At 38.3% G+C, this 27,865-nt stretch overlaps 1 protein-coding gene across 2 annotated transcripts in view; it reads left to right on the plus strand.

Moving 5' to 3' along the window:
- Positions 1 to 376: 376 nt before the first annotated feature.
- LOC120516521 (regulator of microtubule dynamics protein 2) overlaps positions 377 to 27,865 on the plus strand; it is a 230,023-nt gene continuing 202,534 nt past the window's right edge. The window contains exon 1 of one of the 2 annotated variants that reach the window (XM_039738249.1): positions 377 to 412. The gene's annotated coding sequence lies outside the window, so the exon portion shown is untranslated. Of the gene's footprint in view, positions 413 to 17,629; positions 17,731 to 27,865 lie in introns of those variants that run through there. The other variant, XM_039738247.1, reaches the window with a different exon arrangement.

Below are 27,865 nucleotides of genomic sequence, written 5' to 3' on the forward strand. Positions count from 1 at the left end.
ACCCTGTTGCCATCACAATAGAAGGACTGCATGGATGGATGGGTATCCCTCCAAGGGAATAATATTTTTGGTTCTATTTTAACCATAGCCTAATTGTGAAATACAAAACAATGACTTGAACATGTAGCGCTTGAGATAGATTACTGAAGATCATAAACTTTACTAACCTTAACTGACCATTTATTTATTGAGTCACAGTCAACTGTCACGGATTTCCTGTGGGTAACCTGTGCTCTCTCTCTATAGGTTAACAAGTGCTTGTTTGTTTGTCATGCTGCACTTTGTATTGTGGACAAAGTTCAAAGTCCTGTTTACTTCCATTTAAAAGAGGTAAATGTATTTTAACTTGACCTCATTTTAAAGGAAAGTGACAAGACCAGAAAACCTGTGACACTGGCTGTCCTGATTTACAGTAAGTGTCTCATCTTGTCAGCTGTCAAAGGTTAAGCATGGCTGAGCTTAAAGACTGGATTGTTGTCCTACAAACAAATTCAGGCATAGAGAGCACTGAGGGCTTAGCACAACATACTCAAGGAAAAACAGAACTTTGTGTTGCTAGCTCAACTTTGTATGATTGTCTTCTTTACTCAAATAGTAGTTTATCATTTTGGGTTCTTATCTGCTGATGCACTTAATTCATTTTAAAAAATGCTAGATCTGGTTTATATTCACTGGACAAACTAAGCTTACTGTAAGAACACGGAAGGTATATTAACTTTCCCTCATTACCTTTAAGCTGACATTTACTAGGCAACCACATGCTCAGATTTTTCCAGCTAAATAAATAAATCCTAAACAATCGCTCCTAATATTCAGATGGCCTTGTCGAATAAGTGTCAGTTTCAGCATTTGTACAGCTTAGTAAAAACCATCAGCTGTTAGACTCTCTTTCAACTCAGTGGGAAAGACAGGACTTACATGTAATCCTTGTAAAACATTGTCAGATTTCATTATACGCACATGTCCGCCTAGGTGGCACAATTCCAGGCTGTTTTCTTTGAATTTCACACGGGTTCTCCTTCCTGTATAGAATTTATTGTTTGTAGTTGTATTGTTTCATACAGGGCACACACAAGCCTTAATGTAAATCTTCATAAGCTGCCTGTAAGGCTATAAAGGAAATAGCAATTAATTAAATCAATTGCTAATAAGTCTGGCTGGAAGTGTATAAATATATACTAACACACGGTGACCTTCTCTTAGGTAATCATGGTACACTTTTGGCCATACTGAAGACAAATATCAACAAAGTCTTTAAAGTTTGTCATTAATATACAGTATTCAGGCTAAACTACATTAAGTAAGGAATTATTTTGGAAGAAGATTTTTAATAGTGACACTCCAGGTATACACCTCCTTTTCTCTTTTGAGAACATTACCCAATCTATACCAATGTATTTTACTTTCTTTGTCTATGCAATGCACTGCTAATATAATTTATAATTAGTATATATCCTGCATTTATGCTTTAAATGGTTACACAGACATATAAGGCCTGTCATTTTTGCTATTTACAGCGCATATTTTATATAGATTTGCGTTGCATTTATCCACACAAACTAGCAGTATTTTAGCTTGTAATAGGAATGTTAATCTCCCTTTCAAATGTAAACATCCAGAGATAAATTTCAGAACAATAAGGAGCTAAAAGTCAAGGACCTGCCAGGATACAGAGAAAAACAGGAAAAAGAGTGTGTATATGGAATTGAATTGCTAGTGGGACTAATTTAAATAATATAAAAAGAGTAGTTACCACACCTTGCTGCAGCTTGATGTCTCCATTACATACAAGCTACTGTCTGTCAATCACAATGGCTAACATCTAAGTGCTGTCTTATTGTCATTTATCACATCATGGAAACATATAAAGAGCACAGATCTCCAATAACAGATATGAAACTCATCAGTAATCTTGATGTGCTAAGGACTTTTACTCTGATGATGATGATAATGATGATGAACAGACATCCTTTAACGTAATACTGTAGCTGTTGATGTCAAGAAGTTAAATCATCATTCAGAATCATGTTGAGTGCTGTTTTTTCTGTAATGTTTAAGTGTTTTTTTCTTTGATTCTTGTTTTAGCCTGCAAGTGTGTGTTTTTGGGTTAACAGTAGGCTGTGGGATTAAAAAGAATCAATTTTTCAGGGAGAGAATCCTCTGTAAAGACACAGTCTTTTTCTTACAAGGTATGTCTCCTTCTACTGACTGAAGTCTTTATATAGGTCAGTGTTTCTCAACCTTTAAGTATTTGGGACCCGAGTTTTCGTAACAGTTTTAATCGCGCCCCCGTAACGTTTTGTTGAAAGGAGCCCACTAATACCAATTTGTTCTTTTTTAATTAATGATATATCATAGATGTATATTTTATTATACCTACTTAACTTTTATCGACATTTATCTAACTCTATATTTATTTTTCTAGTATCAGAATGTAGTTTAAGTTAATTTGTTTTGGTTTCAATAGATGTATTTTTCATATTTTTGATTCTTGTTTTCTTTTTTCACATCTTCGCGTCCCCCTATTGGTGGCCCGCCCCACAGTTTGAGAACCATTGATATAGGTGAACAACTGTAGGACCCTGTGCCTTCTTTAATGTTTTTGAATAATTGTGTGACCATAACTCACTAGCCCACTTGCACTTCTTGTTAAGCATTTAAGAAGCTAAATGCAAGCATGTTGAACATCAGTCATTATTGTCATGAATTGGGGATTCAGGTCAGGTTAGGTCAGGAGGGGGAGCATGCATTGAGTCACCCACCACACAACGAAACAGCTTTTGTTCCTGGTTGGCAACCCCCAGGCAGACACGCGGTCCAGTCCTATCCTCTGGAAATGACCCTCTGTCTGCCGCAGCCAGGTGTTACATTGGTGTCCACTTAGCCTGGTTCAGCTGCTTGGGTCCTCAGCAATGAGGATCCTGCTAGCCAGATCACCCTTGGGGAATCGCTCCACATGGCCATAGTGGCATAACTGACACTCCCTCACAATGCAGGTAATGTGTCTCATTTGGTACAATGCCAAACCAGTGGTGCCCAAGGAGACACAGTACCGAAGGAGTCCAGTCTTTGTCTCAGGTCACTGGATAGCATCCATGCCTCACAACCATATAGCAAAACAGGAAGCACCAGGACACTAAAAACTTGTACCTTCATCCTTTTGCATAGATATCGGGAGTGCCACACACCTCTTTCCAGCGACCTCATGACCCATCCCCCATGACCCCCCCTCTGATCACACAATCCATCTACTGACAACATAGAAAGAATGACCAGAGACATGAATGTCACTGCCGAGGTAAGTAAACCTCATGACAAGGTCAAAACTCACTCCGAAAACAGACACACTGCTGATGGCTGTGCCTAAGAGGTCATTAAAGGCCAGGATTTTGGTTTTTATTCAGGATACTCGCGAGCCCAAACACTCAGACTCCTCAAGAGCCCCAATTAGTGCCTACATTGATCTTTAATTTGGGATTCCTTAGCACAAAAAGTCCCCAAAAAAGTCATGAAAGGACAAACACAGGTTCTTATAATAAAAGATGTGTTTTCAACAACAATGCTATGTGATAAAAATAAGCTCTGAGGAGCATAAAAGCAAAAGGAGTTACCTGAAACAATAAGCAATCCAAGATAAACAAGTCCCAAACACACAAACCCAGAAGCAGAGTATTAGGTCAAAAATCCAGTAAATCCAGATGAAAACGCAGTATAATCAAAAGAGAAACTCACCAACTCCAGGGCATTCAATGAACCGCAAGGGACTGCTTGTATTCTCAGTCTATATAGGGCTGTGGGCTACCCCTTGACAGAGATAGGCAGGCGGCCCTGCCTCTTGGGGAACCACCCACAAAACACATGGAACAGAACAGACAATACATAGATACACACAAACTAAATGATCAACAATACTGACAAAGAATACATAATTATAAAAACAATAAGCATGAACAACAAAATTAACATGAAGAAAAAAATGAACAAAAAAGGCTTAAAAAAGGAATTTGAACTCCAACAAGGGTAGGACCCTTGGCTGAAACATGACAAGTACGTGCAGGCCACTCTAACATTTAACTCAGGTGGCACAATTGGGGTGGGACACATTTTCTTAAACATTACAGACCCTGACCAACAAACACTCAGATTCTATACGATACTGAGGAGGAACTGAACCCACCCTCCCCACCTCTTCAAAGTAATATTTGTTAATATAACATCAAGCGGAACTGAGAACCACCCCAACAGTATTCAATTAAATGAATTTATATCTGAGTATCTTTGATTTCTTCTGGTGTCCTACTGCCATACCTTCATTTTTTTAATACATTAAAAGTCATATATTTCAGGAAGACTCAATTTATATCTAATTCTTTTGTTCTGTGCTTTGAAGCTAAATACAGATTTTTTCTGAATGAAAGATTCAGAGGTGAAATATATTAAAATCAATAAAACATGTTTTACCGTAAACACTAAATAAAAATTCTTAGGGAAACACATACAGAGAATCTTTATCAAAAAAACAAATACCTCTCTAACCAAGTCTTTTCAAATCATATCTTTAATCTCAGACAACCAGGAAGTGTCTGAGCTTTCCGACCTTTGACCCAATGTTGTCCAAGGGGGCGGGACTAACAGGAGAAACAGGACATTAAGGCGGTTCTACAATCTGTGTTGGTAGAGGTACAGATAAAGCACTCAGAGAGCACTTCAGACACATCCCCCAGTTAAACAGAGTCCATTGACCATAATGCATAGCTGTCAGTGAGTCTCGCACCCCCTGAGTCATTACAATATTAACTAAGCAGTGAAAGGGACGTAGAGCTGATATAGAAAAGCTCCTTGCAACATGGATTGAGGACCAGAAGCAGAAGTGTATCACCTTAAGCACCATGACAATAACAGCAAAGCCACTAAATTTGTTTAAAATGCTTAAAGAAAAAGCAGGACATGAATATGAGTATATGTGACCTCTCCCCTCTAATTATTGAGATGTGAACATATTAATTGTGTCAACAGTGCAGGAACGTAAATCAATCTTAAGATAATGGATGCCTGTTTATAAGTTATATTAATCACATTTAGTTTATCAAAAGACCTTATTGTGATTGTGGTATGGCATTGACCAATTGTATACATGAACCTTTGCTATTTTGTCATTAAAGGAATACTCACACCAAAAATGATTAATTTTATATGTTACCAAATCTACTGTACTGTACTGTAGTTTGTACTAATGGTGAAAACAAAATTGCAATCTCGACTTTTTATACAGAATGGAGATTAAAAATATTATGATGTAATAGAAGCCAATGGTGACCAATGCTGTATGAAAAATGCACATGGAAAAAAAAAGTCATGTTACTCATGTCATATAATCCACATGTCTGTTATCCAGCTAAAAAAAATGCAAAACGCATACATTTTTTGCTGTAATATTGTTAAATATACACTTTAGGGAAAAATCAGAGCAGACCAATAAACAGGAAACGCAAGTCACATGGTATTGGCTTTTAGAATGGGAGATCTGCCTCTCCCTCTCATTCATTGGTCAAGTCAAACTGCACCTTTTATTGGCTAATAAAAGGTGTCATTTTAATTGACTTGTCACTACATTCATAATGGCTAACACGATACAACACCCTAGTACTACGTTCATTGGTCAAGAATCTAAATTTAATGTAATAGGCTATAAATTGGTGTTTTAAAGAAAAGAACATTTCTGTGTGTTGCTTTTAGGAAAAACACATGTAAATAATAAATGTAATGTAAAAACCAAGAGATGAAGGGGCAATAGCCACTGGGATAAGTGAAGAGGCAAAATTCCTGAATAATTCTATAACAGGTTATTGTTGATGGCTATCTGCAGGACATAGATACTGTATTTACCTGTCTTGCAAAAGAGTCACCTGCTTTGAAGATCAGACTGCTTTGATTGGTATCTCATCCACATACAATTTTGTGATACAGGACCGCCTGGGGACGTTGGTTTCTAATCAGCATACAGTGGTACAGTATATGTACTTCTTGATAGCTAACTACAATGCTATTGTTTAATCAAAGATAATGTGTTTACACTATTGTCCAGCAAAGGAAATATTTATGTACAGTACCATTGTTTCACTGATCATCATATTAATCTAGACAGAGATTGAAGAAGTAATATACCTCTGGATAAATGAGAATAAAAAAAGAAAGCATGGTTAGAGACTCCTCTTGGCATCATAGCGCTGTGACTACCCCCTGTAGCAACAGTGACTTATACCTGGCCCAGAGCTGAGGCCAGTGACATTAAGTAACATATGGAAAAATAAACATCATTTTTGGGTGAAGTATTCCTTTAAGTGTAATGATCCTCACTTCTGTCTCACTGAAACTTTGCTTTTTATCCTTAAAGTAATCTCTACTACTTATTCTGAAAAACTCTGTCATAAATTACATTATTTTATAGACTGATCTAAACAGTGACAACATATTACAAGGATTAAGTCAACACTTTACCCAAAGACATGCAAACGTTTTTACATTAGATTTAAATAGCTTTTTTAGTGAGATGTCAAGCAAAATGACAGCTTTTATTGGCTAACTGAAAAGCCTGAGTTTCCGCGAAAGCTTGCATATTGTAATCTTTTTAGTTAGCCAATAAAATGTGTCATTTTGCTTGACTTCACTACATTTATAATGGCTAAGACGGTACAACATCGTAGTACTACAAACGTAGCTTTATATACTGTATAGATTTTGATTATACTGTATATATTGCATCTTAACTGGAAGGGCAAAAAAAAAACACAAGCACATTATCCTGAAATTGAAAGAAAGGAAAACATTGTTTGAAAAAAAAGTTTTTCTTTTGCTAGAAGTCTTCCTTTTTGAAAGAAATGGAGATGAATTCTGTATTCCAGCAAGGTAACATCACACACCAGCATGTGCATATAGAGGCCATGCGGATTGCAACAGCAATAAAGATGGTGACGTCCTAGGTACACGGCGCTTTGTGAGCAAAATATAAACAAAGCTCCTAAACAGAAGCTAAACAAAATAGGATGTAAATGATGCTGTCAAGTTAGCAAACCTGACACCAAAAAAACCCAGTGCCGGTACCTTTTGCACCATATTTTCTTTTTCCTCTTTAGATAATCCTGTACTACAAGGTAAAATAACACCTCAGCCCTGCGTAAACTAAACATTCCTGTCCCGTCTTTTTACATTCTTATTTTGTCCAACCTGCTTTATTAAATTCAAGGTTTTTGGAGACTAGATCCTAATCCATTACAAGGCACACTCTTTCACGTGGTGGCGGTTTAGAATTGCTAATTAACCTAAAACACACGTCTTTTGAATGGCCTAACATTACTACATCTCACACAGACATAGGGGAGAACGCACATCAGCACTGCTAACCAGCATGCAGATCCTGTCCCTATTTTCCAAAATCCAAAATGTTGCTGCAAGAATTATTACAAGAACAAGAAAATACAAACACATAGCTCCAGTTCTTAAATCCTTACACTGGCTCCCGGTTAAGTTTAGGGCAGATTTCAAAATCCTCCCTTTAACATATAAAGTCTTAAATTGCCAAGGTCCGGCTTACTTGTTTGAACTTATCATGACTTACAAACCAGAGCACACATTAAGATCTCAATATGCCGGTCTGCTTATGATTCCAAGGATTACTAAAATAACAGTGGGAGGTCGAGCTTTTAGCTACAGGGCCCCTAAACTGTGGAATGGTCTTCCTGCTTCTATAGGAGATGCCCCTTCGGTCTCTGCTTTTAAATCCCGGCCGAAGACTCACTACTTCAGTTTAGCATATCCTGACTAGAGCTGCTGATTAACTGTACAGACTGCAACTCTGTTGTTAGTCATTAGCACTAAAACATAAGTAACATCATAGTTAGAATTTCTTATTAACCCTCACCTATTCTGTTTCTCTTCTCAGTACTCAAATGTGGCACTCGGTGCCATGGTCCACCTGCCATATTGTTTTGCCTGCCTATAGTAAAGTCATCCCTGATGGTGGGTTGCAGGAATCATCAGGTAGATGGGTCCTTCCATCAGATTGGCTGGCCAAGCGCTGTCTCAGCTGCGGAATGGCCAATAGGGGGAGGCAGCTTGATGGTTAAGGTCTCCAGAACTCTAAACAAATCCAAATTGTATTATGTGATATCATGTACTGTTAAATTCTCCTCTGTGCTTGTAATATTTTTATTTTACTATTATATTGTATTGAGGATTACTTGTGTTCTGTTCTGTGTATTGTATTGTATTGACCTCCTTCTTTTTGACACTACTCCACACCCAACCTACCTGGAAAGGGGTCTCTCCTTGAACTGCCTTTCCCAAGGTTTCTTCCATTTTTTCCCTACAAAGATTTTTTTTGGGGGGATTTTTTTCTTGTCTTCTTAGAGTCAAGGTTGGGGGGCTGTCAAAAGGCAGGGCCTGTTTAAGCCCATTGCAGCACTTCTTGTGTGATTTTGGGCTATACAAAAATAAATTGTATTGTATTGTATGGTATTGTTCATGCATTTTAAAGAAATAACACTAAAAAGTGTAAAGTGTAGGTAGGACAGTTGATACTACAATGTGTAAGAAGTATATTGCATTTGCAATCACACACTAATCCAAAAACACTTGGTATATTATGTTTAATTCTTTAGCATTGTTAATGTGCAGTGTATAAACAATGCCAAATAAAAGCAAAATGAAGGTCTTCTGTTCTTGTTTTCACACTGTCTGAAGATGTCTGTTCTCCTGTCACACAATAGGCTGCCAAGCTATCAGATTTTAAAAAGTGGGCTTTTCCCACACAGTCTGTGAAATTCACTGTAGCATGAATATGATGTTTGAAGAGAGGAAGTCTTCCCGGATGATATGATGGTACCGTACAGTTTCTTTTATCAACAACTGGGAGATCTTTGAATAAGTATTATTGTTACCAGCCCACATCCCCCATCCACTTGCAGTTGAAAAGTGCCGAAGCCCTTGGAATTATCATTTCAGTAACACATCACTTGCAGCCTTGAGTCAGTTCTCCTGCAAAAGATTAAGACACCAATCCAGCTGTGACCTAGCATGGATTAGGTCAATGCCACAAATTACTGTGCAGCACTTTGAATAATAAAAAAGGGAAGCATTCTTTCTTTTAATAAAAGATTTGCTTTGTGCTTTGTCTTTGTTGCTGCAAAGGCAGACTTCAGCTCCTTGCCAAATGGGAAAAGTGAATAAAAAAAAAAAAAAGTTTAAAACATTGACATAATAATCTGTAATAATCACAGACCTTATTGGGCACAACTGCCCAGTCAGTGGCAGCTTCATATAGGTCTAGATGTAATGATAAATAGTGTGTGTGTGTGTGTGCAAATCAGTGGGAGTGTAGCCATGACCAAAAACACAACAGGCCAGCGGGTGTCAGGACAGGCAGTATGAATGTGCTGTGCTTATCACTTTCAAAAGGGGCACAAATGTTTCAAAAACAGGGCAGAGGGCAAAAATATAACTAGCAATGGTAAGTGAAAGGGCCGACGTGGCTTATGCAGAGGACCAAGCTGGTCTAAGTCAGACCAATAGACAATTGTTCTGTTTTTGGCTGATATTCATTTTTATAATATCACAATAACTTGTATTTTTTTGTACGACTGGAGCACCAATAAGTTAAATGACCTTCTGAGGTCTACACATTGAGCTGAAGGCAGGAATTGAACTGTCCAAAAGTCCAAAGTTTTAGCCACCACTCCAAACAGCCTTTATGCTGAAATTAATAAATAAACAGTGCTGAAAGTGGTACAGAATCTTTAGTTAATATATAATCTGTTGTAGTCTATTACAAGTATATACTTAAATGATGTTGTAACAATGAATTGTTAAAACATAAGGAAAAGCACTGAAGGTAACTAAAGGGTTAACTAAATGTTGTTTTAAGCTTAGGCATTTGAGGTTTTTGCCTGTTCTCCCTTTGTCTTTGTGGGTTTTGTCCAGGTGCTCCAGTTTCCTCCCAGAGTCCAAAGGCATGTAGGCTAGGTGGATTGGATTGGCGATGCGAAATTGGCCCAGATATACTCTATCTGTGTGTGTACATGTGTGTCCAGGGTTTGTTCCTGTGTTGTGCCCTGTGCTGACTGGGATAGGCTCCAGCATCCCCTGCGACACTGTTCAGGACTAAGTGGGTTAGAAAATGACTGCCTGACTGTTGTAAGTGACACTGAAAAATGTGCAGCCTGTTGCCTGTTCTCCAGGAACGTGTATCGCAGCCAACAACAATCAAACCAGGTTCCTTACTTCTAACTGTAACCAAGAAGATGTAGTAACATTGGATAATAACAGACATGGTGGTGTGCTCAGGGAAGGTAGTGACCAACTAACACACATAGTCACCGATATCTTCAACACCTCCCCAAACCAAGCTATCATTCCATCATGTTTCACATTTACTTCTATTGTGCCAGCAACAAGAAGTCAACTGTTGCGTACCTCAATGACAACCATCCTATAGCACTCACTCCCATTATGATGAAGTACTTTGAAAGACTGCTCTAGGCTCTCATAACATCCAGAATCTCCCCCATACTCGCACCCCTCCAGTTTGTTGACTATCCTAATTGATTCATCAATGATGCCATAGCCACTAGATTCAACCTGGGCTTGGCACACCTGGAGGGTTGACACATGTATAATGTGGATGCTATTCTCAAACTTCATCTCTGTATTTAATACAGGTATCCCTCAGCACCTCAAGCTTGCTCTACTGGGCTTGGAATATTGGATATTAGACTTCCTTACAGAAACCTAACTCTAACCCTAATGCCTAACCCTAACCTCAGTCAGTCCAAGTTGGAAACAATACATCAAATATTATTTGTCTGAGCACTGCTGCCCCCCGAGGCTGTGCTTTGAGTCCACTACTCTTCACAAAAGTAACCCATGACTGTTACACCAGGTACTGCATGAACCACATTATTAAATTCCCAGACAACAATTAGTGATAGGCCTCATCAATAGTGCTGATGAGATGGCTTACAGAGAAGAGGTGAAACATTTTTTGGGCTGTTGTAAGAACAATAACTTGACCCTGAATGATGATTAAACAAAGGAGATTACTGTCGATCATCCCACAGCCTTCTCCTCTCTGTCAACAGCCCCACTGTGGGGTCAATCAGGAGCCGGAAGTTTCTGTGAGTGGAAATAACAAATAATCTCTGCTAGACCCAATGCATCTCTCCGACCCCGATTTAAACAGTGACAAGTGACTGAACTCTGCAGCAAATCCTGCCAAAATATGGCCACTGTTATTATCAGAGACCACACTCACCCATACAATATGAAAGTGTGTCCTTCTGTCCTCTAGCAAGCAGTAGTGAAGTATATTGTGCAAAACTGCCAGATTTCATGAAAGTTTTGTCTCACAAGCCATTAGACTATTAAGTTCAAGTTCAAAGTTTATTGTCATGTGCACAGTAAGGAAACACGTTTCCCTGTACAATGAAATTCTTTCTTTGCTGTCCACACCAAATGACAAAACCAAAGTCTAAAGGTAAACATAAATAATAAGTAGCAGATAGATAATATGTAACAGAGGCAGTATAAAGTATAAAAACAGAATAGAAGTATAAAGTGTAATGTGCCAGTAGGTGTGTGATGGACAAGTCTTATACATTTGTGTGAGGTAGATAGAATGATGTGAACCACAGTTATAAACTCCAGTCAGTTATTTTGGGAAAGAAAGAGTTCTTTAGCCTGGAAGTCCTGCATTTCATGCCTTTATACCTCCTGCCTGAGGGTAGAAGTGTGAACAGTTCATGTTGGGGGTGGGTAGGGTCCCGGGTGGGGTCCCTGAGGATCGAGGCAGTTCTCCTGCAGACTCTGCAGTTGTAGATGCTCTGCAGAGAGGGCAGTGGGTTCCTGGTGATCTTCTCAGCAGTCTTTACTACTCTCTGCAGGCGTTTACGGTCCATAGCAGTAGTGTTGCCGTACCACACGATGATGCAGCTGGTCAAGATGCTCTCAGCAATGCAGCTGTAAAAGTTGCCGAAGATGTTAGTTGACATACTGTACCAAATTTCCTCAGCCTTCTCAGAAAGTACAGCCGCTGTTGAGCCCTCTTGACCAGCTGGTTGGTGTTAAGCGTCCAAGTGAGTCCAAATTAAAAAGTGATTAGCCTGATAATACAGGGCTAGTCTGTTAACAGAGTGCAATACGCTAGCAATTCACTGTTTTTTAATCTTATTATTCTGGTTGTTATTTTTGTTTTATACTCTTGCACATTATCTGGCTGGTGAATGCAGCTTCTTTCTGCTTTGCACCGCTGTGTGTAGCGTCAGATGATGAATAAAGTTAAATTTGAACCTTAAACCTCGATCTGATATAGTCCATAGAAACCTGATAATATCAGATCATCAGAATAATGGAGGGCATGCTCACTTTCAGCTCATTCTCCTTTCATCAGATACTGTAAATGTTTTAGGTCAATCAAGATCAACACTACCATAATAGTGTCAGAAGCATGTTATTAATTATATTTAGCATTTGATTTTTTTAAATTTGGCAATGATTTTTATTAAAATTATTTTAATTACATCATGTCACCATTTTGTGCAATTCTCTTCATGGATCCTACCTTTTTTTATCTATTGTTATGATGCTGTGTGGCTGTTAGGCATGTTATGCATGTACATGTCTGTGATATAATGGCTGCCATCATAGTAAAGATGTCTGCCTGCAATAGCACATGTCCAAACTTTAAATCTTCATACAGACTTGAAAATATTTAGAGAAAGACTTCTGGTTGTGACTCATTTTGTTCCTGACTTCACTCTAGTCTTGACCCTTATATTTGGCAGTTGATTTAACACAGTTTGTATCGACCCTAGCTCTATTCTCTAATATCTCTGATGCATTTTCTGCTTTAGCTCTAAGAAGAACCTTCTTTTAAATTTCTACCACTGAAAAAGAAATAAAATTATTGTATGAAGTTGTAACAATAATACGTAATGTAAAGTGAAACGAAAACAAGAAAAGGAGGTTTGGGGTCCTGTGGGGTGTCCTGTTTAATTTTGGAGCACTTTGTCAAAAAGGTCTTCAGAGGCTCAGAGCTCTGTGGTCATCAGAAGATGATCTGCAATTGAATGCCGACTCCCAGTGGGGCTTCAGTTTACATAGGGATATGACCAGGAGGGGCATGGCTTCTGGAGCAATAGAAGTCACCTAAGTGGGCTTTTCTCCTCCTACATTCTAAGGACACAGATGGAACAAAAGTTAGTGGCAGTATCACAATTAATTTTTTCCCCGTATTCATCCAGCATAGACCCCTGTTGTGATCTCCATGCCCTCATGTCTGACATCACCTGCAACTTATAATCAATGTACTAAGAAGTACTCTATACAAAATCCAATCCAAAGGTTCACAGCCCACTGACGGAACCACAAATTGTCGAGATTTTATTTTAACTACAGTTTTAATCACCACATAAACAGTGGGTAGGCAAAAGAACCTTTATGTGAGTCCTTGAGTAATGCACATCTTTTTAGGGGTTACTTTATGGGGTTTCAGACAGAGAGAGAGGTTTGGAGCATGCATCCACCACATGCCGAACCACCTGGATTGGGATCCGTGGACACCACACCGCAACAATGTGATGTTTTCTACGGTTGCTGGAGTGCCAATTCAGGCCCCAAATTTTCCCTGCAGGTTGGAGGGCCTACATGGAGGGCTGCATGCAGATTAACGTCATACCCAGGACAAAGCAATTGCAGGATAAGGGCCTATCTCAAGGACCCATCGGAGTAGAGTCACTTCTGGCGTTTTACAGGATTCAAACTGGCAGCCTGCTGATTGCCGGTGCAGATCCCCAGCCTCAGAGCCACCAGTCTACCAAGGGGTTTTAGACTTTGAAGTTAATGCATAATGTACTTTTTTGAGATATGCTTCATTCTTCTTCTTTTTAAAGAGCTGGTTAACAAGCCCTTTTGCACTATTTCCAAATTCTTGCTCATGCAGGTAATTAAGGAACTAGGTTTTGGAACAGGGTTCTATTTTACAATTCACCGTAACGGCTAAAAGGTTAGGAAACAATGTGGCTTTGCTTTGTGAATTAGGGAAGGCATTACTTTCCAACTGAACTCCGTTGAAACGAGAGCCTTCTTCAGGGCTTGAGGTTAACACAAGAAGGAGAGCTAAAGCACACACAAAAAAGCTAGACAGGAGAAGTATAAAAATTACTACAAGATATTAGGTAGTGTACATAAGTTATAGTAACATTAATATGTGTAATGTAGGTACCATGTAGTTATGACACACCCCTTGGCCACAGTCATATCGCTTAATCTCCATATCTCTGTTCTGCTTCCTTCAACTTCCCCTCTACATTACAACTATGTCTGCAATCAGTTTAAGAAATATGATCAAAAAGTGAACAATTGCTTTGGCAAGACGATTGAGTAATATCAAAGCGTAAATATTATGTCAAGTATGTTGTATTGTTAAATTTATTTACTTACATGATTGTAAAAGAGGCATGCATGTCACTGAAACTAACGACCTCTTTAAAATAACAAAATCTGTTTTGCCATAACTCCATCTATTAACCTATTGAATGACTTCAAAATATTCCTTGAAATTAAAGTGTCACTGCCCAGAAATGACAGGTTGCCTCAAGGCAATTACAATTAAGGAATACCAAAAATGTTCTAACCTGCGAAATGAGTAGTAAAACTTTTAATATCTAAAGTATGACAGAGTGCTTCAAATGACATTAACACTTTTGCTTCATTGTTTTATTAAACAAAATGAATAACATTGACCCAACTGTTTGATCATATCATGTGTGACTCATTCCTATCTGTTAAAAAGGCCACATTTACCAATGGGGACAAATAAAGTTCTATCTATTTGTTGTGAAGGACAGAGGGCGCCATTGAGCCCCAAACCCCAGACTCAACTGACATGCCCACTGCCATGGGTTAAAATAAAAGATATTTAATTATCATTAATTCATTTCTTCACAAAGTCAATCAGAAATAACCAGACAGATTTCTTCCTATTTAGTCTCCTTTACCTCCCACCAGTGTTGCCCTAATACTCCCAGTTCTGACTTATCATATCAGGTCGAGCGGCTCCTTTTATCCAGTACTCTGGAGTATTTCTGGTGCCTGGGCATAGCATGATGGAAGTGCTTCTGTTTAAACTGGAAGTTCATTAAAGCAGGGAGCATAACTCCCAGCCTCCAGAGATACTGCCATTTAGCAATGTGTGTAGGCATATATTTCTGGAGCTGAGCCTACCATTCATTGTTCCTTAAAGGAATAAACCAATCCCAGTGGACAACCAGCTATCTATCTATCTATCTATCTATCTATCTATCTATCTATCTATCTATCTATCTATCAACATAATGTTCTTCCAAACACTTATCAGTAATAGATTTCTGGAGATGTAATTGTGTCTCACACAAGACATAAACATGTAATGGACAAGAGACAATTCAAAAATCAAAAGGCAACAGATGATGCCGAATTATTGCACCCTTACTAAGGCTACCACACAATGACCTCAAAAGTGACCACATTATAAAAGTCTGACTCTGAAAGTATGATTATTTCAAGCCCTGGACATCCTATCTAATGAAATGTTACACTGGCAGTGTAGCCATGCAGGAGGAAATAAATATGACTTATGAAGCTTTGTTAGAGTGACCATTGGGTTTTTCCTCATCTCCCTGACCAAGGCCCTTCTTGCCTGGTTACTCTGTTTGACTGGACAGCCTATTATAGGAAGAGTCCTATTGGTTTGAAGCTTCTTCCATTTCACAATTATTGAGGCCAGTGTGCTCCTATGAACACTCAGAAGAACATAGGAGGAGGAGGATGCATGCGAAGAACATAGAACACAAGAAATCTGACAAATAAGAGGAGACCATTCAGTCTGTCAAGCCTATTTTTGTAATTAATAGCTAAGCTGTTCCAATATCTCATTCAGATTTTTCTTCAGGTTATCAAGGTTTCTGTTTCAACTACATGTCTCAGTCGTTTGTTTCAGAGTCCCACAACCTCTTTGAGTGCTTTCTGGCTCTAAATGCACTTCCCCTTAATTTCCGCTGATGTCCTTGAGTATGTGATTCACCATTCGATTACTTGATTCACGCCAACCATTCAAACTTTTATAAAAGGTTTTATAGCCCTCAATTTAATCACAGTGGTCTACAGAGAGTTCCATGGACTGCAAGGCTTGGTTTTTGCCCTATAAAACAGTGTGAATTGTTGGACCTTCTATATACAAGTGTGTGCCTTTCTAAACAATATTGAATCAATTCAGTTTCCACAAGCAGACTCCAATCAAGTTCTTGACACATCTCAAGGGTGTTGGATGGCAGACATAATGCAGCAATCTCCATCGATGCAACTATATAATTTTTGAGATGGGTCCCATTCGAGTCCTGTTCTTGAGGTGCACGGTTGAGATTGTGTTTAGCCAGAAGATCCCCAGTATTCAGTACAGGGAATTTTCTTTCCATGGAGGTGAAATATTCTGAGCCATACAGAAGGACGTTGGGGATGTTGCTGCTGAAATATCTTGATGTTAGTGTGAATATTCAAGTTGCTGGATCTCTAGATTTTCTTCAGCATGGCAAAGACTTAATTTACTCTGCTAATTCTGTTATTAATTTCTGGTTCACAATAAACATAAGCCAAGGAACAAATCCTTGATAAAGCATGAGAACATGGATGGCATGGAGCAGTGGCCCAAAAGCTCCATACTCCTTAAGCATGAATCACAAGATACTATGGAGTAATCTTTTCTAAGTCCACAAAGCACAACAGGATCGACACATTCAAATGACCCTTCAAGAGCCCTCAAATATCTGTGCAAAGGTAAAGAGGGCCCACTGTGCCACAGCCAAGTAGGAATCCACATTACTCTTAGTGCAAAGGTTTTCTCAGGGAGGTTTAGGGGTATTATCCTTCACTAACTGGAACTCACTCTCTTGTCTACCTTATGAAAAACGGGGGCCACCAAAACAGCCTGGCAGACCCAGGGTTCCATCCTCATGCCTACACTGACTTTACTGGGTGCAAAGCAAGAGGATTTCCCTGTAAGCGCACCAGAATCATCACTTCAGATTATTGAAAAATACACATTTTAATCATATGCTCATTTTAGGTATAAATCATAAAAGGTATGTACTTATGGGGAGGTACAATTCTGCTAGCTGTTCAAAGCTGCTTTCACTTTTGGTTGTAGAATACAAAAGTTCTTCCATCCTGATTCCTTAAACATGGCATGAACCCTACCAATGTGCAAATACCCACAGACAATGCTGAGTGTAGGATCTGAAACTAGGCATCTGGAGCCAAAAGGCAGAAGTTTTATTCACCACATTAGATTCTTTTTTATTCCTGTTGATTCTGTATCCTTTAATCTTTCCATACCTGTCCATGTTTATGTCTATTTTTTCAGCTGACAATTATTGTTTCTTATATGTCATTCAAAAATACATTGTGCAAGCAAAGATATGTAAAAGCAGGCACAAAATATTATATACTTGATTAGCCTAAGTGAGCTCTGTTACAGCATTCCTCTTATAACCAATAGGAAACGTTTCAGGGAGGCTGGACCTTGACAACTGAAGGCTAAATTTTAGTGTGTTAACTTATTAGCAAAAGCAGAGAGCAGGCTGTTCTCTTAAATATTACAACAAATAAATTAGGTACAAGTTCCAGATATTTCTATCTGAAGATCAGGTAAGGTGTTTATGTTTTAGTCTATTCTCTCTCACTATAAGTGAAGCTTATTTTTTTCTTATCAAATATATGTATATGTTTTGTTTTTATTTAGCTTTGCTTTACTTGTGCGTATTCTATTGATTTAGTGACTGGTTTGTTTTGCTATTATAGAATTTTGTAATGCTAAACTAAATTTTCTGTATAATTTTTATTTTATGTAGGCACATTTGGATATAGAGCTATGCAATTTTAAAAGAGTACAAAAGTGTATTTCTCACGCATGTTTAAATTTGGACAAAACTGAGTTTGTTTTGTACTAAGCTCCAGAATGGTGGTATTGTTTTTCTGTGTTAAAAAATGCATTTCTCCCTTTATTACAAATAATTCAAAACAAAACACAACTGCCTTTAAATGACTTTACCAGGCTAGTACTTTGAGACAGCTCGAGGCATTTTGGGTGGAGTTATAAAGATAGCATGTTTTAATTGTTTGAATTCACTTGTAGTAAATGATTACATTCTGTCCAGAGCATGCAAACATTCTAAGAACTATTACTTCAAGCATGCATGTTTCCATCCTCCAGCTTTCAATTTCATATTTCATAATTTTTTTGTTAAAACTGACAAATTGTTTTGGTAATAATTTAGGTCTTTTTTGCTTTTCGTAGTTGAATACATACTAAACAACTCACTAGCTGTACTTTATTTTACACTTTGCCCTTGTTTATGACAAAATATATTTTGGTGCCGTTTCCAAGATAAATGAGAAATGTTCCCTTTGACCTTGATCTAACATTCTGAAACAAGACTCATTTCATTTTTATCATAGTGACTTGTAATGCTTAGTACAAGTGTAGCTTGATCTCAGGAATAAAATAATTTGCATTAATAAAATGGTCTATCCAGTATAACCAGTATCTCTGATTCACAATGTTCTTACCCTGCTTGCATGCTAATAGAAGGTGCAGATACAGGGCTTTTTCAGTTACCAGTTACAAGCTTCTTTGCTAAAAATAATCAGTCAGTATTTACTATTCCCTTCATGGTAAGCACTATAACCAATTTGAACCTAATGAATATGAAAATAGATTTAATATGCAATTCGATGATTGCTTTGGAGCACTTTTGCATTTGTAATAAATTACGGTCTTAGCAGCAGCCGCCTCATGTGAGAGACAAGGACAGGGGCCGGTGGTAGGCTAGGTCCTAGAGGTAACATGTCAGATGAATGCTTCTCATAGACCCTAGTGTCCCTGCTCCAGGAGTTACTGCAATGCCAGACTCCTGAAACTGTGTAGTAAACCTGATGCATTATGAACACTGTCAGGCAGAAGCTGAGCTGGTTCATTGTATTCTACAAATGAAAGTGGCAGCTGGAGTTCTTGTGATAGGCAGAGGTGCCCAGCAGGGCCGATCGGCGAAATTGGCCAAGGCGGTTTTTTTGCAGCCAACTAGATGGTTTTGTCTGTGACCTTGTTCTCCAGATTTTTCCTTGAAAACTTGCTGTGCGGTCAGCTTAGTTTAACTTTTTTCTCCCAGTGCCTCATGATGCTTTGTGTGATCAGTGTCACATCACAGAGTTGCAGCAGCCATGTTGGATTGGGAGGTCACTACCTGATCTGTGTTACCTGCCTGATTTGAATAACACATGGGCAGAAATTTCACACATGCGTACTGTAAGCACCTCAATGGCACTGCCCAATCTGCTTTGTGCATGAGTGAATAGTTTACAATATATATGCACGATGTCACTACCCAATAGATACTCTAACTGGATTTTTACCCCACATTTGTTTAAAAACATTATTTTCATTTGAGGGGAACATTCATTGATCATAATTAGAATTTTAAGAAAAATGCAATTTGTATGTAGTACAGCTCAGGCAGTGAAAGGGCCTGGACCGCCTAAAGTACATAAACTGTAATGCGGATCCCTTTAATCACAGGCCATGTGGGTGTTAGTTTGTCATAGTGATAGGAGCTCAGGAGATGAAGAGAGAGATAAAGGACTTGGAGTATTTTACCTGAGGGAGGTATAGTGATGTACTGGTTGGCACCATTGTCTCATTGCTCAGATCATATTGTTGACCACAACAATCGATCCAGCATAGTTGGTAAACACTTCCCTAGCCCTCATGGACATTTAAAAAGCATTGCACATTATAAATCAACTCAAGAATGGTTTAGTTTACCCTTCCTCATTTACCGATTTCACTGGAATTCCTGAACATTTTGGCATTTCGCCGAACTCAAGGTGAAGTGAATTCAGTGAGGTTTGCTTATTACTAGTGGCCAGACATAACACTCCTAACCAGTCCCACTGATTGAGGTTTGTCTTCAGGAGGTAAAGACCCTCACTGATCTGATTTTATTGGGTATCTGATGTTCTTGAAACTACATCAGTTTTGTCTTTCCAGGACGTTAATTTGCATTCAACCAATTACTTTAGAATTGTAATAATGGTAGATTTTTTTTTCTTCTAGGCTCAAGGAACTTTGCCCACATTTTATGAATGACAAATCATGTATTTTTTTTATTCTTCCAAAATGGGCATTTTCTGTGTTTTTTCATTCAGGTTGTGTCTTTTGATGTGAATTTTAATATTTATTGGCTGAAGGTAAAGACCGAGCCTAGAATCACACAAAAGAACAAAAGAAACCTGAGGAAATCAAATCCACCAAAGGACCGTTCGTTCACAGCGTTGAAGAAGAGTAGAGAACATCCCTAGTGGATTATCCTTACTTCCTAACCAAATTCCAAAACAAAGTATCCAACAGACTGCAAAATATGCAAAATTAATGAATTCATTTCAAATGGCAAAATCAAAAAGGGAAAAGCATGCAGCCAAAAACAATACATGACTGTCTGCCCTACTTATGGCTTCACACAAACTGTCAAGTCATGACAGCCTGCTTACCTCCAACAACACACAACATTCTCACTGTCCCTATGTCCCTCGTTCTCACATCTTCTTCTGTTTTCTTAGCTTTTATATGTTTCCCCTAACAAGCAGTGAAAATTTACATTACATACCAAGGAGACTTTTTGCTTACCTACAATTCCTGTATATAGCAGGTCATCCGGAGATAACTGTTATAATTTTTCCACTATTGAACTCTTTAGCAGGAGTTTCACATGTTTTTCATTTTTTCGTTGTTTCATTTTGATTTAAAATTAATATTTTTAAAATTACAAAGCATTTGTGCCACAAGTTTATATTCTATCTATTTCACAGTTTGGCTGCCATTTTGTGCATTCCTGGATCGACTACAGCTCAGCTATATCGTGACGGAGCAGTCATGTGATTTCAACGTGCATTACGATCTCATTGTCAAACACTTATACATCGTGATGACATGGAGCTGCTGTCATCAACATTTGTGACTAAACCTTGAGATTCCTCCAAACCTTATCTTTCAATCTTTTGTGAATATCTTTTTCACTGCATCTTCTAAACAATGCTTTGGCTCTGTCTTTCTCTGTTTCTCTGGTTTTGAGTTTAACAAAACTTTAGACATTGCATTGCTTCCATCTTCTGGTCTCCCTTCAAACCTAACTGTGGCTGTTCTTGTGAGCTCTTTCACTCAGCACCCCTCTTCTCACCACAGCTACTGGGATAAAACACCTTTCTCTAACCTGAATTTTCTTAGTTTCTCAAGGGGCTCTCTTTCACGTGAATGTTAATCATTCACTTGTAAGAAAGCTTTCTTCCAGATTTAGTGCCTGGGCATGACACTTCAATGTGCTTTTATTTTAAAGTCGGAAGAGCAATGGTTAAGACTATCAAGTAAGATGAAGCTGTGACCTAAAATTCAAGATAGAGGAAAAGGTCAATGATAGATAAAGAATGAGACTTACGACAGCAGGTCAGCAGATACTGTATATGGCACTTGCATTAGATATACAATACCTTCAGAAAGTGTTCAGATCCTTTCAGGTTTTTCACCTTTTGTTATGTTACAGCCTTTTGCCCTCATCAAGTAACATTCAATACCCCAAAATGACAAAGTGAAAACAAGATTGTATACTTTTTTTAATTTATTAAAAATAAAAAATTGAAATATCGCACTGACGCAGGTATGCAGACCCTTTACTCAGTACTTTGTTGAAGCTCCTTTGGCAGTGATAACAGCATGGAGTCTTCTTGAGTATGACACAACAAGCTTCACACACCATAATTTGGTTTTTTTTCAGTCATTCTTCTCTGCAGATCCTCTCATGCTCTGTCAGATTGGATGGAGACCATTGGCAGGCAGCTATTCTCGTATCTCTCCAGCAATGTTCAATTGGGTTCAAGTCTGTGCTCTGGCCGGGCTGGTCAAGGACATTTAATGAGATGACCCTAAGCCACTCCTGTAATGTCTTTGCTTTATGCTTAGGGTTTTGGAAGGTGAACCACTGGCCCAGTCTGAGGTCCAGAGTGCCCTGGAGAAAGTCTTCATTAAGGATATCTCAGTACTTTACTCCATTCAGTTTTCCCTCAATCCTGACTAGTCTTCCAGTCCCTGCCATTGGAAAACAACCCCACAGCATGACACCGCCACCAAGATCCTTCGCTGTTGGAATGCTTAGAATCGAGGTCAAACAGTTCAATCCTGGTTACATCAGACCAGATAATCTTGCTTCTTATAGTCCAAGGGTCCCCTTAGGTGTCTTTTTGCAAACTCCAAGTGGATTTTCATGTATTGTAGTGGAGTGTTGCAGTGCTGGTTGTCCTTCTCCCATCTCCACACAGGTTCTGTAACTCTTATCCAGAGTAACAACTGGGTTCTTGGTCACCTCTCTTCCCCAGAGTGGTTCCTTGACACAGTCCTGTCACTTAAAGCTCTACAGGAAATTCTTTCGATTTCATGGCTTGTTTTTTGCTGTGGTACACACTGTCGAGCTGTGGGACCTCCTATAGACAGATGTGTCTTTTCTAATTGTGTCCAATCCATTGAACTGACCACAGGTAGACTCAAACTTCTCCACAATGATCAGTAGAATCATGTTATAGAAAAAGGTCTGAATACTTGTGTCAATGTGATATTTCATTTTTTTTAATTTTAATACATTTGCAACAATTCCTAAAATCCTGTTTTTGCTTTGTCTTTCTGTAGTATAGTATAGAGTGTTGCTTGATGTGGGGAAAAAATGAAAATGACAATTTAGCATAAGGCTGAAACATAATAAGATGAAAAAAGTAAAGGGGAGTCTCAAAGCTTTCTGAAAGCATTGTAAAAGCTATATTTCTTTTTTGTTACTGTATTTCACTTTTATATCTGTCCAGATCATCACTGAGAAGCAGTCATACACTAGGAATAATGCATTATAAAAATAGTTTAGACTGATAAAAATGTAGAGGGATATATGGCCTCACTTAATAAACTGAGTATAAACAGAGAAGAGCATAACCTGAAAAAAATAATTTTTGTAGCTTTTTTTTTTTCTTTTGGTCAAATAAAATGTGACTTGGTTTTAAATGTGTCTAATGCTTCCTGGCAATTTATCTGTTTTCCTAAATTAAATTAAAATGCCAAGGCAAGAACATCCTTCAATTCGCACAATTTTCATGGATGAATTATTTGATGTTCAAAGTGCAACCAGCACCAGACAGCAATGTGTAATAAAGAAACTTGTGTATGGCTGTCTCCGCACTGTTCAAATATTGTGGGGGAGTAAAATTAGAAAGACATTTTGCCAGTTTTCACAGCACTGAAAAAATGCTGTGGGCTTGTTTGAAGATATGAAGAGAGTGTAGAATATGCTGTATGCTATTTAGTTTTGTAAAGAATACACAATGCAGACTATTTTGTTAACAAGCAGGTGCTAACTTTGCATTTACTTTGCAGTTATTTGTATCCACATGTGCTAACTGGTATTTTGATTTAGTGAATGCATATATACGTACATGAATGGTTAGATGTTTTAAATATAACCTCTCTCCTTCTAGCAGATATAGAAAATACTTTTATATTACTGTTGTAATACTATTAATATGTATTACTATTGTTGGAATAATTAACAATGACCAGTTATTTCCACCCATTCATTTACCTAATATTATCTAATGACTTACTGTACTTACTTTACTTCAATGTTAAAAGTGGAGCTTCATCAGAGCTTTCTCAGCTCACAACCTGCCTTAGTGAAATTAAAACCTGGATGGAGCAGAACAACAAAACTGAACTCCTGCAAATTGGGACTAAAGTGCAACTTAATAAAATGAGCTCCTTCCCAGTCCATCTTGGCGGTGGTCTCATCAGACCTGCCTCTACTGCTAAGAATCTTGGTGTCATTTTTGATTCCTCCCGTTCTTATTCCGCCCACATAAGCCACATTAAGAAACTTTCTTACTTTCACCTCCGTAACATATCCCGTGTTCGCTCCTTCCTCTCCTTTTCTAATGCTGAGAAACTTGTCCATGCTTTTATCACATCCCGCATAGATTATTGTAACTCGCTGCTGGCAGGTGCCCCTTCTAATCTTATATCACAGCTCCAGCTTATTCAAAACTCAGCTGCAAGAGTCCTTACTCGAACCAGCAGCAGCGAGCACATCACACCCATCCTGCTCCGTCTTCACTGGCTCCCTGTGTCTTACAGAATCAAATATAAAATCCTACTAACAACCTACAAAGCCTTAAATAACCTCGCGCCAAACTACATCAGTGACCTTCTCCATCACTGGCCGCCTGCCTGCCCACTAAGGCTCTCTGATTCTGGCAATCTTGTTGTGCCCCACACTAATCTACACTCCATGGGTGAAAGCAGGGCCTTCAGCTGTATAGCGCCCAGACTCTGGAATGACCTACCGAAATTAATCAGGTCAGCTGACTCCATGAATTCTTTTAAAAAACAACTCAAAACTCATCTGTTCAGGAAGGCTTTTAGCTCTTCTTGACTTCATTCCCCTTCTCTCAGTTTACCTCTCTGTCAAGATGCTCATGTAACCTGTGTGTGTGTGTTAGACCATCAATTCTGTTGTCTGCTAGGCTTTTCTCTGAATTTACTGTTGTGATCTTCTTTATTTATTTATTTGGTTTGTACTATGCTATATACCGTATACCCTGCCGTTCTTTCTTATATTCTGTAAGTGCCTTGAGCATTGGAAAGGTGCTATATAAATAAAATGTATTATTATTATTATTATTATTTAGTGAAGTCCTTAACACAGATTTGTTTTGGGTTTGTAATACCAAGAAATGGCTGGGTGAGCAGCTGGTTTTTCATTTTTACAAGAACTGAGGCTACAAAAGTGTTTCATTTTCTCTAAAAGAAAGTTTGTTTTGTTTTTCCTAAACTAAGAATGTATGCCTACAAGCACTTAAAGAATAATAGCTAAAGTTGCAGAGGATCAGACTACCGTATGTTTGATGAGTAAGAGGCAACAATTGGCAAAAGTGTACTCATTTTGGAAAAATTTAAAGTTGGCAGATTGTTTCATGGACAAGTTTTGACTTATACCTGCATCATTGGTACAGGGTGGGTGATAAGCAATAATCTTCAATTTCATTTCAGTAGCCAAACATTAGGGGGGTGCAGTAGTGAAGTGCTTATCATGATTTGATATGGCAGGCAATGATAGTTCACCTGGAAAATTAAACACAAAAACAACTATATAAAGGGTATGCAACTAATGTTGATAACCAGTGAGCCAAAAGCAAACTGGAGCTACTGGTTAGATCCATAAGACCACCACTGACTCATCTCACCCAGCAGTTTCTTTCCCAGAGCCATAGCCCTCACAGTCATTTAGCCTGTCCTACAACACTCATTAATGCATTCTTTTATATACTCTGTAAAAGTCTGGGTGTTGTAGCAGGGTGAAGGATGACTCTAGGTGAGACCAAAATTGTGGTGCCAACCAGGCAAAACTCCATTTAATATGTTGCCACAGAAAGAAAAATAAATCTTCAACAGAAAGGAGCGCTACTGTAGATGGCACAATAAGGACTGGCAAGTTGCCATTGTGTGAAAAGCTTTGAGGTATCTGTGTGACCTTCCTCATGGCTCATCAGGTCTGAACTGAGACGCCATTTCTTAGGAGCGTCACTCCTTTTATACCATCCTGACCAGAAGGGGTGTGGCTCCATTGTCCTCAAAGGGCAGTTTCTCAAGGCTGTGAGGGAAAAGGGAGACAGCACTGTTAGCGATAGCACCCCTGTCTTTTCCTGTGGGGTACCACATACCTTAGGTGAGCACGGAAGGAGATACTCTGACATGTGACAGTGTGTATGTATAGTACCTAGTTGTGTGCGCATGTGCATACACACTATACAAACACACACTTTCATTTGAACGTCTCCTTTCTTACTGCACTAATCTTCAAATGTTTACAATGTATGTTGTTTAACTTGTTATTTAAGTTAAACATATCATAAAACATATCATCACATGCTAATAACTGTTATTTAAGTTATTTGCATGTGATGATATGTTTTATATATTGCATATGCAGCTCCAAAGCTACCAAGTTAAATTCCTGTACATTGAGCACTGGCAAATAAAAGTGATTGTGATTCTTATTCTAATTAAGTAACATTCTCGATTGTTCCATTTATTTAGTTTGAAATGAGAACATCTGAATATCCAAAACCCACCTCATTAAGGTTCTTGAACACTATGGAATGAACTCCCTACCACCTCTAACAGACTGTGTTTCAGGCCATTAGCTGAGTGTGACATCTCCTTAAAATGGCAATGCGCAGAATGTGCTAAAGAATCAGTCACCTTGTTACTTTTTTGCAGTCGTATCCCGCGTCTGGCTGCATGTAACTTTACACAAAACAATTGGCATAGACAAAAACAGCTGCTATGTTCTAATGTCCAATCTGTGTTTAAGTGTATCTGAGAAATTTACCTTTGGTGTAATTCAAATTTTAAACTGAGTAGGACAGTTGCCATGCTTGAAACATGGAGAGCACCCCTTTCTCATAAAGATTACAGCTACAGTACCTATATAGGCCTACTCGCGGATAACTTCTCCCGCGGATAAGTCAGGGACTTGATTTTACAGTATAATTTCTGGTATTTTATAATGTCAGTTGTATAAGTCGAATGTGGAAAGCATACGCTATTTATACAAGGGATTATGATATGCTAGCGTCCGCCTGAGAGAATAATCACGGAGCATACTTTCTTTTTTATGTGGGTGCGGCAATGTGCTGTATCAGCGTGTTCTCCTAACCTCTCTCTCTCTCTCTCTATTTTGCCCAAATACCCAAACTATTCCAAAGCGACATTTGTACTGATTTGTGTATTTTGTATCTCACACCCTCATACACCTTTATCGTAAGAGCATCCCTTATCTACAATGGAGCGTTCGATCAGAAGAAAATATGAAGCTGGTTTTAAATTAAACATCATGAAGTAGTGAAAGAAGCTGGTAACTGTGCTGCTGCAACAAAATTCAATGTGTCTGAGAAACTGGTGTGAGATTGGAGGAGGCACAAAGGTGTAAAAAAAAAAAAATATTAAGTGTTGCATTTTTGAATGAGCGTACAAGTAGGGGTCTGGTTTTATGATCGATTTTTCGGGTTTCAAGACCCGACTTATAGATAGTTGGTTTTCAATTTATAATCTCAGATTTTTTCATTAAATGAAAATGCAAATACAGAATTGAAAAAAAAATAATGAATTACCAAAGAGAACATGCACCATTTAAATATATTTTAAAATTTTAAATAAGTGGCTAGGTATACCATGATGTAAGTAGCATTTTTATAACCATCAATAAAGAGTCCCAGTTAAAGAAAAGTGTCCTGTTGCAGGCATGTCTTATGATCTCAGCCTTAAAATGTGATGTTAATTGGCACCTTTAAACTTGCTCAAAATGAGTGAGAACAGTGAATGTGTGTGTGTGTCCCTTTACATACCACCCAGGGCTAGTTCCTGCACTATGCCCATTGCTACAAGGCAACACCTGCAATGGAAAAATGTGCTCCAAAAAATGAATGGCCGTATCTACTTAGCAGTGTAAAATTTAGCATAAATAAAGCAACGTATACAAGATCTATTGTCGTCAATTAAGGGAAGCATAGAGTTCATGTCGTGGCGAAAAATTCATCACCAGAAGCCTTTTTACCTGAAAATAAATGCTATTAGGACACGGGATAGACAGACAGAGTTTTAAAACTTTATTGCAATAAATCAACACAAAAACCAACAAGGACT

This window comes from Polypterus senegalus, chromosome 16 (genome assembly GCF_016835505.1).
Source record: "Polypterus senegalus isolate Bchr_013 chromosome 16, ASM1683550v1, whole genome shotgun sequence".
Taxonomy (NCBI): Eukaryota; Metazoa; Chordata; class Cladistia; order Polypteriformes; family Polypteridae; genus Polypterus; species Polypterus senegalus.